At 39.5% G+C, this 13,459-nt stretch overlaps 1 protein-coding gene across 5 annotated transcripts in view; it reads right to left on the reverse strand.

The window, feature by feature from the left end:
• The window catches only part of CEP112 (centrosomal protein 112), a 149,598-nt gene that overhangs the window by 56,782 nt on the left and 79,357 nt on the right, over positions 1-13,459 (reverse strand). The gene's annotated exons all lie outside the window — the stretch shown is intronic.

The raw sequence follows: 13,459 nt of genomic DNA on the forward strand, positions 1-13,459 counted from the left end.
CTCTAAAGTGACAAATGCAGCATTCGGTTTTTTAAAGCCATTCCCATGGAAGTTCTGCCTGGAACAGTAACAATTACTCCTGTTGAGAGATTATTCCCCATCTTTGTTTTATTTTTAAAAAGTCTTCCTTAAGGTTGCTTTTCTGTAAGAGAAAAATTGTGATATTACATCGCTCAGGAGATTCCTAAGAAGTTTGATTAAATATTTAGGATAAGATGCCAAAGCTCACTTAGAATACAAGGAAAAGTCATTCATAAATCACATGAGAAGTCAGGATAGAGAATGACTGAACTCCTGAGTTATTTACTCCATCCTATACTCAATAATTCTTATGCAAAGACACTGGAAAATTAAATAGCACAATGCAGTATTTTCTACTGCCACATGGAGAAAGCGATGGCGTCAAGCTTCCAGATTCAAAACTGGGGAACCACAAGAGTGAGCTGAACATTATAGGTAAAGTAACAGTAATTAATATGCAAAGGAGCATTAATGTTGGACCTAATAGATGGCAAAAGCAGATTTGGTTCTATTAAGAAAGAAGAAAGAATCTGAAGACGGGGTGATGGCAGCGAAACTAATATGATTAAGGGAGTCCTTTTGGAGCAACTTCACTGCTAGTAAGATGATGTTAAGAGACATCTAATCTCCCCAAAGTGACTGGGAAAAGCTTACATCGGGGATCACAGACACAGTTCTTGTCAATTACCTTAAAATAAGTCTGGTTCTCACCGCCAGATTTCTTTCCCATAAACAAAGTCACTGGCAGAAGCAGCTTACACCCGAACAACTTGTGACATAAAACAACTTTCTGTGACATGGATATCTTAAAACTACTAAAGGAAATGAATCCCAAACTTTCCATCACTGGGATTCTGCTATTCCACATGCCAGGTTTAATAAAGTATTATTAGACTTAAATGTGGGCAAATTAGTATTAGAAGAAAAAAAACCCACAACACGACAAAATTTTCAGTGGAAAATCCATGAAATATAAAACTTCAGAAAAACTGTGAGGTTTTTTTTGTTGCTGTTTGGGGTTTTGTTGTTGCTGTTGTTATTTTGGTTTGGTTTTCTTTAGTAATTCTGGGGGAAAAGACCAAAAGATTCAATTATAAAATATCACTTCTCGTACCTGAGATTGGAACATACGATGCTTGTTTGGATTGTTTGTAAAACTGAATCCCAGTTCTACATATTGTTTATTAAATTCTTTTTCTAGATGCTCGAATCTATGTTTGTGAACAATACCTACCAAACTGCTGCGTGGTCCAGACAATACTTTGGGTACAAGAGCTACTGTGAGAAATACACATCTCCAACTTTCCAACAAAGCAAATTATTCTGGTGCTAAACATAAGGCTTAAACATAAAGAAATAAAGATTCCACAGTCTCCAGTAGTTCCAAAATCTTACTGCTGCTTGCTGCCACTTAGGGCTCAGTGTTAAAGCTTCTATTTCAGTTGTCCAGGTATGCGTAAATGAAATTAAAGAGATCCATATCCTTTTATAAGGAACACTGAAGGATGGCCCTGCCATAGCAGCACACCTCAAACGTGAAAGCACTCTGTACAATGACTTCATCAACATCAAGGGAAACAAATAGAAAGAAACCGCTAGCTTACAGAATATTCCAAGTGGAATGGAAAAACAAGCATTTAAAGTCAACTGTATGACAGGTAGAGGTTTCATATGAATTATACACACTTGTATGTATGTACACATGTGCATGCGTAACGGTTCTATAGCTGAAGAAACTGCTAGCTGAGATGGTGATTTCTGTTCCTGTTTCAAAGGGATTCTAACGAGGAATATCTGTGCTGAAATAGTGTCATAAAAAGGGTGGGTCAAAAGCCCACAGCAATTTGCCTGTAGGGAAAGAATAGACTTGAAAGAAAAAAGAAGGTTGCTCACTCACTTTGGCCTATTTAAAATGCCAATAAACGTACTGCATGTTATTTGGAAGAAAAACATGTGCTCTTAATTTTAAAAAGTAAATTGCATAAGAAAATATAAAGCTGGCAAAAAGTTCAAATTAAAATCCATTGCTGAAGTCCGAAACTCAGCTTTAGTTACATGCCACAGAGACAAGAAATAGCCTGAATGAGTACACTCCAATTAAAAGATGAAGATATATTACGGAATCATAGAATAGTTTGAGTTGGAAGAGATCCTTAAAGGCCATCTGGTCCCACCCCCTGCAATGAGCAGGGATGCCCACAGCTCCACCAGTGCTCAGAGCCCCATCCAGCCTGAGCTGAGTATCTCCAGGGACGGGGCACCCATCACAACCCCGGGCAACCCACGCCAGCGTCTCACCGTCCTTACTGTAAAAAACCTCTTCCTTACGTCCAATCTAAATCTCCTCTCTTTTAATTTGAAACCATTTCCCCTTGTGCTATCACACAGACCCTGCTAAAGAGTCTGTCCCCTTCCTTCTTACACACCAGCTTGAGATGCTGAAAGGCCGCTCTCAGGTCTCGCAGAGCTGCATAGCCCCAGCTCTCAGCCTGTCCTCATAGGAGAGATGTTCCATCCCTGGGAGCATTTTTGTGGCCCTCCTCCTGCTGCACTCCAGCAAGTCCGTGTCTCTCCTGTGCTGAGGACTCCCCATCTGGATGCAGTGCTGCAGGTGAGGTCTCACAGTGCAGAGCAGAGGGGCAGACCCCCTCCCTTGCCCCGCTGGCCACGCTGCTTTGGATGCAGCCCAGGATCCGGTTGGCTTTCTGGGCTGTGAGGGCACACTGCTGGCTCATATCCAGCTTGCCACCCACCAGTACCCCGAGGTCCTTTTTGGCAGTGCTGTGCTCTATTCTTACATCCCCCAGCTTGTACTGATAGTGGATTCCTTTTATTTTTCAAGAGCTTCTACTTCAGCCCGATGAAGCATTTACTTGGATGGGTTTCTAAGGGAGAGGCTGCAGCATGATTGAATCTTTCACACTCACTCAACACATAGACTCCACTGTCTCCCTCTCACTGTATGACACAGCAAACCACATCTACACCACCTTGGATGTAACTTAAAAAAAGAAAACAAGCCCCTGAGCAATTCCATGGACTTAGGTCATGATCATAATGGTCCTTTCTAGGATTATAATCTAAAATATTAGTCCATAAGTAACAGCCCTGCTTGAATCGCTAACATGCACTGTCTGCCTCTGTGAGCCAACCCTTGCTCAGCATTTTCTCACCTGGAAGAACATCAAAATTGGTGCACTCATTGAGCAGTGCAATGTGTGAAACCATCAGCTGAACCCGCTGAAAGGGAGATTTGTTTCTTTGTGTCTTGTTACGCTGGCTCGATGTGACAGAGATGGATGAGGTATACATAACATTTGTTATTGGATAGTGGATTATTTTTGAAAGATCAGTCCAGTAAGGGAAAGGAAGTCTGCAGTAAAAACAAATCTCACTTTGATGATGAAGAAGGATTAAAAGGAAAATAAGGAACAAAGTAGAAGAGAGTTATTCAGTGGTGACAATGGCTCCCTTTTTTAGTGTAGCATTCCAGAAGAGGTGGGAGAAGAATCCCCTTCGAGTCAGCAGAGCAACTGGTGACACACTCAGTGTAAAATGACTTAGAACAGATTATCTGCTGGAAATGGGGAATCTGAAGTACTTTAACTTTCTTACTAATAAACAAAGCTTTGTAAAGTGCTGAGAAATAGAGTAAGTTTCTCTACCATCACAAAAAAAAGCAATGTATCTAACATAAAAGACTACTAAAAAGTAAACAAATAATATTTGTTTGCAGCTCTAAGCAAAGAAAAAAACACAGCCATATGAACTTCAAAGATGTGTAATGTTGGTTTGTGTTCAAAACAAAATTGGCTTAAATTAATGAGTCTTGCTATTGCAGTTTCAGCAAGAATCAGATTTACACTTGATCTCTGTTTTTTGGGAACCATCTGTATGATTTTTACCATTAGGAGATAAAAGAATTGGGCAACAAGGAGCGGTTTCTAAGGGCCAGGCACAAAACAAGTGGCTCTCTTCTCCTTTCATCCACATAGCATCCTGAGCTAGACACTGGGCCAGCACATCTGCCCTTCTCCAGCCAGAAGTCAGCCAGCTTGCAGATGAGCTTGTGGCTCCTTTGTGACATGGCAATGACACAACACGTACACAGCAATTCTGAAAACAGCAATTCTTTTTGTTTAAGCTACAACCCAAATCTGAAGAAATATCAAGTCCAAATTGATACCCTAAAGCTATTTTGATAATTCACAAGTCATTAAAATGCTGTATCTCAAGTTTTTAATGTCATTTTCTAGATAAGATTTTGTAATGGACTCAATTATCTCCATTTTAATCAAGTACATTAAAAGATTTTCTACACAATGCCAATTTTAAATGAAGTATGTTAAGAATATCACCCATTTTTTCTCGTGACTGATAAAATCAATGATTTGTCAATCTTAGGAATCCTTACATGTATAGGTTAAAAACAATCTTGGCAACATGGAAGCATAGGAGGTACTGTTTAAAGCAGTAACAAGCAAGGTGTTTCATGAAGATCCTACTATAACCTATATAGAGCTGAGATGTTAAGGGACACCTCTGAGCATCAACACTAGCAAGCATCACAAGCATAAGTGAAAAACAAATTAAATTAGGGTAGTAGGTGATGAGAGGGAGACAGGGAAAGGCAAAGAAGTAGAACCAAGATGGCAACATCAAGGTAATACGCAAGTGATTAACATAGTAATGCCTGGCTAATTGCGGTCAAATTTCTGCCATTATTACTTTCCAGTTGAAGAATGATTTAAAGCATTCTTGCTGTATTCCTTGGTCAGGAAGTAACGCTGAATGCAGTGTGGGAAAGGCAGTGGTTTGTGCAGAAAACGACTTCCGCAAATGTCATGGACATTATCACACGGGTAATGATGTGGGAAAGCCCAAATTAACAGGGATAAGTAATAAACAGCTATTTAGCTTTCACAGCACAATCTATTACACCGGTCAAGTTTAAATGCCTTTGGGAAAGAACACATAGACCCATAAAATGCTCATTAAGGGAACAGATAAATTAAATGGTGTAAAATGAAGTGAGAATGACCAACAGTTGAACAGGTAGGCTTCACCTCCTCAGAGTGCTGATATCATTTTCCAAAAAGCAAGTTATTCTCGAGGAAAAATCACTGAAGTACATTGATTCTATTACACATAGTCCTGATCATTAGTCCAGTTCTTGCTGGGAACACTAAAATACCAGCAAAATTAAAACTTCAATACAAAGGAGATGCACAAAATACTACATGAGCACACATTAAAATGCATACCAAAGTTTCCTCATTCTTGAGGGGAAAAAAATCAGTCCATAATGTTGCTGCTGTTGCACAATTAGTTAAATAGAAGACATCCTTATATATGAATGCATTTCAGTGAGGGAATGAAGTGATTAATGCATTCATAAATCAGATTCTCACAGATTATAGATCAGACTGCATTATAGCAATTTTAGGTATTTCTTGTAGAAAAAATGTTATGCAAATCGTAGTTGTATTCACTAAGCTGCCCAGCATACAAAGAGTAGCAGCTCTCTAAAATGAAACAGATGCATGTTCTGTGTCAAAAAAAAACCCTATGTAGAAGCAGTGCAGATGGCAACCATAATACTAACAGTAAAACGTGTGCTATTCAGCTGTGTAAAATCTCAGTCCTTGTATTACAGGGCTTATGCAAAGGTACAGCAACTCCATCTCAACACAATCCCAGCTTTTCTCACCTTTGCATATGCACCTCTGACATCTCTTTTGAAAACATCCACAAGGACTTGCCAAGAGAAGTGTTGAGCTGCTGACTTGCATATTTATTCCATTAATTTTAACAGCATTAAGGTGCTTTTAAACATCAAGCCTCCTTTGTATGATTCGTTATTTGGATTGTTTCAATATTGTGTATGCTCTGAACAATGCCCAATATTTGCGAATGTGATCAAAGTATATTCCTACCAACCTTACTTGTTTTGTACTCTCCTCCGTAGTATTTTAGGGCTGGGGGCAGGTTTAGCACTCTTATACCTATAAGGTGCTGCTGGAGGCAAAACATCACTCCATTTTCAAACTACAGCCAACTTCATTTTTCCCCCAACTTCTGAGCTTGTCACAGTCCTAGGAAAAGTCCAGCACCTCTTCAGACTACATTTTATTTCTTCGTAAGGTACTTGCTCTATCTTGTTTCCTCTTGTTCTACAGATTAAGCCAACAAGTGTTGACTCATGAGGAACAATAAAGAGAAGTAACTTTCTGCTTAGCTCTGTTTTCAATAAAAATTAATGAAAAAGAATCTATCCATGTCATTCCTATACAGAAACGTGCTTAGACAACATTTCCAAGTGTAATTTAAACTGCAAACCGTTCACTGACTTTGCCATATTTTTTAGAAGACCGAAAAGAAATATGAAGGCACTGGCATCACAATGACAGTAGGAAAAGTTGCACTGAACACATTGGCAATGTTCCTGTTTCTACATGTATGACTACACATGAGAAAGGAGTAGCGCATTTTCATGATCTGCTGTGATGTGGTATCAAGCAAAAATATAAATTTTGATCTTTATTTCCCAAAGGAGCACACTGAAATAGATCAGGACTTTTAAAGATACCAGTTAGCTGCTTAAATCCCAGTAAACGTCAATGGGAGCTAAGCTACAAACTATTGGGTTTAAAAAAAAAAAAAAAAGGAGGGAGGGGAGAGGTGGGGAAGGGGAGAAAGAAAGAGAGAGAAACAAAATCAGACATCCATTTCACAGCTCCACAAAGAGCTTAAAATTAACGGAGCTTATTTTGATTTCTTCATTTACATAAGTACATTTGATTCTAATTTAGTTAACAGCATCTAGAAAGCAGAACTTTATATAGGTTGGTTAGTGCCACTACTTTCCTACTAAGATGATTTGCAGCCAAGTGGAAGAACCTCAGGCCTACATGGGGAAGAGATGAGAGTGGAACTAAACAATACGGTGCACTGGTGAGGGAATGGATTAGTCAACGAAGTGAAACTGAGATAAATGCAAATTTTTCTATTTAACAGTTCAAGACCTGGAAAAGACTTGGTCATCTTGCCTGGAAGACCACCTTCTGATGAGTTTCCTATGACCTGATTTAATGTACGTGCTTTGGAATAGATTAGCGAGTAAAAAAACGAAAACAGAGGCAAAGATTTTCACAGTGGACTGGGAAGAACTACCCATCAGTCTGATGGGAGAAGCTGGACACAGAAATACTCTTGGATAAAACTTTCAAAAAACATTTGCATTTAAATTTCCATGTATTAATTTAAAAGCATTAACATCTCTTGAACATGCAATTCTGATTTAAATGCAGACATGATGCATTACTGATTTAAGGATTAATACAGACATTCATCTCCATGAAGCAGCAAAATTAAACATATAATTCCTAATTTGTCCCCAGGAGAGGTACAGACCATATTGTCTATGAGAAATGTCTTCACCCTGTCAACTAATGAAAAAAATTCACTGAAAGTAGGAAAACAAGAACAGGAAAGCATTCACTCGTTTCTCTTTCAGCTGCGTTTGTTTCAATTATCATTCAAAACACATTCATCTTTAGAGCATTCCAGAAATGTTACCCTGCACATCCCATAGGGCTTTTATGGTGACTGCAGTGGAAAAGGCATTAGTCTGAAAACGTAACAGAACAAACATAAGGCAAGATAGAGATTAAAAAACCCTAAGCAATAAGCTGTTTGTACATAAGAGGATTCCCATTTTCCCCTTCTGAATACCTGCAGAAATACAGCCTGGACACGAGCTCCTGTTCACCCACCATGTCCATCCCAACAAGTAGCTGAAGGACACGAGGAAGACTCGAAGTACATGATCCTGTACAAGCTCTGGCCTGACTCTTAATCAAGGGGAAAGAAATTTTTCCAAACTCCAACATAATTACAGTAAGTGAACTAAGGAGCCAAACACTGCTATTGTCCAGTCTAAAGAGGACTTAAATGCACTTGCCTGTGTGTACTATTCTGTTCTGTTAAAGAATCTAATACATCAAGCAACTCTCTCATTACTGATGTCATGCTGCTATATCAGAGATGAAGATGAGTCTTTAACCAAGCTTCAAGTCCTCATTCTGTGTCTCATGAGTGACTATATGCGTGGGCAGAAATCCTGAAATCCAGCAGCTTCAGAATTCCTTATTTTATTTTTTAAATTGTAATTTACAGGTTTAGACTTTAAAGAGCTGATCAGCTTCTAACCTTCAAAAAAAAAAAACAACACCCACAAAGACATTTCTGCAAGGCAGTAACAATAGTTGTAGTATTTCTGCTAATTAGCCAGCAGTAGTAAATTCTCATCTGTGCATTAGCTGCTTACATAAATAAGACACAAAATTACACATCTGAGTGCCGATTTTGACTTTCTCCTTTTTCAAATCAGTTCCACATTGGAAGAAACTTCTTCAAGCTGTTTATCTTTAGGGCCAATCCTTGTATCAAACAGCTAGATTTCTCAGATCCATAGGAAGATGAAAGTGCTAGAGAAGCAAGTCCGCATTCCAACCCAGAAGTCAGGGCAGAGCCAAGGGCAGCAGCTGCCAGCACCTCTGGTGTCCTTGGTGCACACCACACAGCCCACACCGCTTCCAGGCTCCCACTCTGCCCCTTCATCCACAAGTGCAGGCTGTGCCGTTCCCAGCAGCCCTGCAGTGGCTGCTCTGAGTTCAGAGACCTTTTGGAAGCATCGTGCTACAGCTCCCAGTTCAGAAAGACAAGATCAATCACAGGATGATCTGTACAAAATAAATAAAGTCTGTGTGCATAACATTTCTTTTCTTGAAATCGAGAGTATTTTTGGCTCAGTATCTTCCTCTGGCACCTTTACATTGATCTCCATCCTTTTCATCCTTCTCTGTCCTTGACTTCAGTTGATGCCACTTTCCTTTTCTGAATGACAAATAGGCCACTGTATCCTGGGGCCAGAATTTCTTCAGACTTATTTGTGCCACTGTTTTGAATCTACTGTCCTTTTAATAAACACACAGTTAAAAGGTAGAACCTAAATACATACTAAATGTGAAAACGCTATTAAATATCCCTAAAATAAAATAACTCATTGATTGTCGCCATTTTTACAGGTCCATGTTTATATTTACTTACCAACACCATCACTCCCCTCCACCCCCCCCAAAAAACAATACAAAACGTGCTCTAAATGGCGTTAAGAGATCAGAAGATCAAAACCAATGTATTACCCCTAAACTGCAGACCCTGGCAGGGAATGGTGGGGGCAGGGAGCTGCTGACCAGGAGCAGCAGTCCTCCTTCTGCATAACACTGAGGCTCAGGCTCTTAAGAGGACATAATTTGAAGACTTTTGAAATCTACTGCTTTTACTTTCCTGGAAAGCATCAGTGTTTTGAAGGATGCAATCTGGTTGTTGAGATGTAAGAAATCACGCCTGTGCACTCATTTCAGCTAACAGGAGCACAAAGATCAGGGAACTATTAGAGAGATTATTTCTCTGGTACCAAGAGAAGGTATTTTGACAAATAGCGCCCGATTAATTTTTTGAGAGATTTCAGATTTCTCCATATGCACGCCTAATTACTGCATTAATGAGGGCTACTGCTATAAAGGAATAGCAAAGCTGTCTCTGCTAAGCCTCCTTGAAACTCACAAACGGAAGCAAACGTTGCCTCCCATGTAAATGACTGCATTAGAAGCCATTACTGATTAATGCTACACACTTGCTCTCAACGCCTGATGCAAAAGATGCCAAAGAAATATTGTCACAAGGCTTTGCTTGCACAGTTTTAGAAACAGCAGTAAGCTAAGTATCCAACACAATACTTGGGTAGGGCAGGTAAGAATTAATTGGTACCTTCCCCCCCAAGAATTGCAGATGCTGAAACTGTTTTTCCTTTTATTGAACCAGCTCGGCCTAGACTGGCTTGTCCCGCAGTGACATGTATATTGAATACAAATCAGACAGCATAGCTTTAAATCTGTGTTGCAGCTCTCATTTCCAATTCGAGAACTGTACTATAATCATAAGCTTCTGGTGGATGAAAGGAAATCAGCTCTCTGAATATTAGCTAATGCCACATTTGCAAGTCCTGAAGAGATCTGTGCTGTTTAAAAAAAAAATAGATCATTTCTCATGAACCTATATATATGAATCGCTTTGTACTGCTCGACTGATAGAAGCGATGCCTGTGCTGGGATTAAACCCTTTTCATCATAAAACCTCATCTGGTTCGGAGTCCAAGTCCATCAAACCTTTTCCCTTTAAAGTCCCGCCTTTGATTCTACATCAATTTATTCAAACCGCAGCTGGGTGGCTGAAAACGAAAGGACAGCATCATTTAAACCAACCATGTTCCTAACTTGAAAGAAGGGCTATAATTAAAAAAATGGGCATAAAAGAATGGAAATGGGATAATATTTTTTAATGGTAGTTCAAAGGCCGACAGATGTCAGAGCCTTTGAAGATGTCAGTACACTGAGCAAGAAGTTGCCATTAAATAGTTTGCCTGAGAGGTGAAGCAGCTTTTTAATGACTGAAAAAGCCCTTGCAGACACATCCTTGTGTTTTTAATTTGTCAGAGTTACTGCAGTATTTTCTGATTAATGACATATGATTATAACTGCATAGCACACATATTTCTATACTTGGTTAAAGGAATACTTTATTCCACATTCCTTCAGTGCCAGATAAGAACAGGAAAGCTTTACTACAGAGTCTAAAACTATTCAGATTGCTCAAATATTTATGGTAATTTGAGGGGATTGGCCAGATACAGAGCTACTATGTGTTGCTACCTTTTGTTCTTTAATGGTGCTATTACCACTGCCATCACAATGTGCATGCATTAAGCGAGCATGTGACCGAGTAACGCATTATACCCTCCTTGTGCACCAAACAATCAGAGCTTTCATAATTCACTGGCGAACAATGTCATCAAATCAAATCAACGTAACATTCAGAAAAATCGCTCATTTGATCCTAAACAATGCAAACAATGGCTGCCAACGTATTGTAAGCGCAAACAACTTTTCTGAAAACAAACAAAAAAAACCATGTATTGCTAGGAAACACGCTCAGAAGAAAAACACCAATATTTCTAAATGTAGATAAGGTCCCCAGTCTTGGGCTGAGAAGATGCTCTTTCAGCTCTCTGTCAACATGTGTATTTATTTATTTTTTTCCTATTTTCACCATGAATGTAAACTGCAGCAGCAGCCCAAAACCTGCAACAGTTTACCTTGCTCCCAGGAGCAGTCTCTCAGATCACTGCTGCAGTCTGACAAAGCCTGACTCTGTGCTGGGCTGGTACAGGCACAGGGAAGCACCCAGCCCTGGGGACGCACAGAAAAAGCCAGTACAGCCCACGTTGCATTGTATCACACCTTGTGGACTCATTCATAGGAATACACAGTCATTACAAGGGAATTTGATTAATGTACTGTTCTTTCTGTTGTTCTAACCTACACTCAGCTAAATCAGATAATAAAGCACTAGAAGTATGATGGACTCAACTAAAGGTTGATGTACAGTGACACTGGGGGTACAGTACCTGAGCAGAGCTTTGTGAGAAGCAGTGGAGGTGAAGAAAGCTGTTAGCAACTCAATGTTCCACCAAATATATAAAACAACACAGAGCTATCCATCTGCAAAAGCAAGCGCTGGGAATTTTGAAAATGAAGTCTATGGCTTCAGAAAGAAGCAACAAAATTCAGAAATAAAATTCTCCCAAGTATATTTATTGAATGAAAACAGAGTCCTGCTAGGAAAAAATACAACTGTGTTAGGACCTTGCTATAAAGAACACGCAGAAGTGGCCAAGTTTCAGTACAAACAATTGCAAATCCAGATTCCAGCCAACCTGCACTTAATGTTCATGTTCAGTTACTCTCTTACCACTATGGAAAATAAAGAAAGAAAGAACATAAAAGAAAAGAAGATGACAAATTCTAAAAGCAGTGGTACTCCGGTTGAAATAAAACTTCAGAGAAAAAAGGCCCTTCTCGGAGCTGTGGGACTTTCTGCTGAATTTCAAATTATTTTCACAAACTAAAGGAACATTACCTGCAAAAGATGTATCAGAACAAAAATTACAAGATTCTTCTGCAGTGGGATGTATCAGACAACCTGAAAATAATGTTTTGCTATAGGAACCCACACAAGCACACACAGCTGAGCCGTTCAGATTCTATCCATTAGAGGGCAATAATACATATACGCACATATACATACACACACATAAACACAGTGTCACCCACCTGACCGACTTGAGTAGGAGAACTAGCATTATCTCTCTAAAAGCACCAATGGCACGTGGATGGCTTCAATCCAGTTCCATTCTACCTCCTCAACTCTCAGGATTCACATTCAACAGATTTAAAATTGCAGTTAGAAGTTAATTCTTTAAATGTGCTTTTTTTCTATAGGGAATTCACTACAATATTTAGTTTCAGAAGGATTACAGTTAGCAGTTATTAGATGTAGCTCGCAGTGGCGGGATAGGACTTATACAAGCATCTAATTTATTATAAGGGCTCCCACACTACAGACAAATCATGGAGGGAGCCACTTGAGGGGAGCAGCTCACGAGCTGTGTCATCTGCTGTCTTATTCAACCCACGTCAGCCAACAGATAACAACATCCTTCACCACAGGTCCTCAAGGCCCTGCCTGCTGCACCCGGAAGCACATTTATATCATGATGCGCACGATGGGATCTCCTGTTGCTGGGACAGGAGTTGTCTGTTGTAATAAATTTTTAATGACCCAACGTAGACTCAGGTCTCTGAGAAGATTCCAGCAATACAAGTAAATACTCCTACAAATACAAATCAGCCCCTAAAGTATAGCTTGTCAACGTCTTACTACTTCCAGGATTGCTGGAATTTATGGTAACCAATAGGCAGCTGTATTGGTCACATAACGACCATTAATTCCTAATAGCATCCAGATTGGACTGAATTGGTATTTCTTTAAATATTGCTTTGTAATGATCAATCCATATGTCATTACTAATATTCAGGTAATGACTTCAGCATAAAGATGGTCATTAACTACTGAATAAATACTAATTTCATGTTACATCAGTGGTTTAACTGAAGATCCAAAGTCAAATTCATCAGGAACAGGAGGAAGATGCAGAACAATGCGCTGGCCACATGTGTTATCCCAACCCAGACCATAGGCACGCACCCCACTCGTTGAGGCAGGCACCTGGAACTTGGAAATCCCTAATGAAGCCAAGTGCAGCAGGAAGACATGCATCTATTTTCAAATACTCCAGCATATACTGTGCACTTGTAGGGGCTGCCTTTCCAAAAATCACTTTCCTCTCTACTTCTCTTTCCCAAATTCATTTTACAGATGCCAATATACCAGAAAGCACGCACTACAAAAGAATTCAAGCTGTCACAGACAACTTTAGAAGAATTCTATCACCCATACAAAAGACTGCAGCTCA

This window comes from Numida meleagris, chromosome 17 (genome assembly GCF_002078875.1).
Source record: "Numida meleagris isolate 19003 breed g44 Domestic line chromosome 17, NumMel1.0, whole genome shotgun sequence".
Lineage (NCBI taxonomy): Eukaryota > Metazoa > Chordata > Aves > Galliformes > Numididae > Numida > Numida meleagris.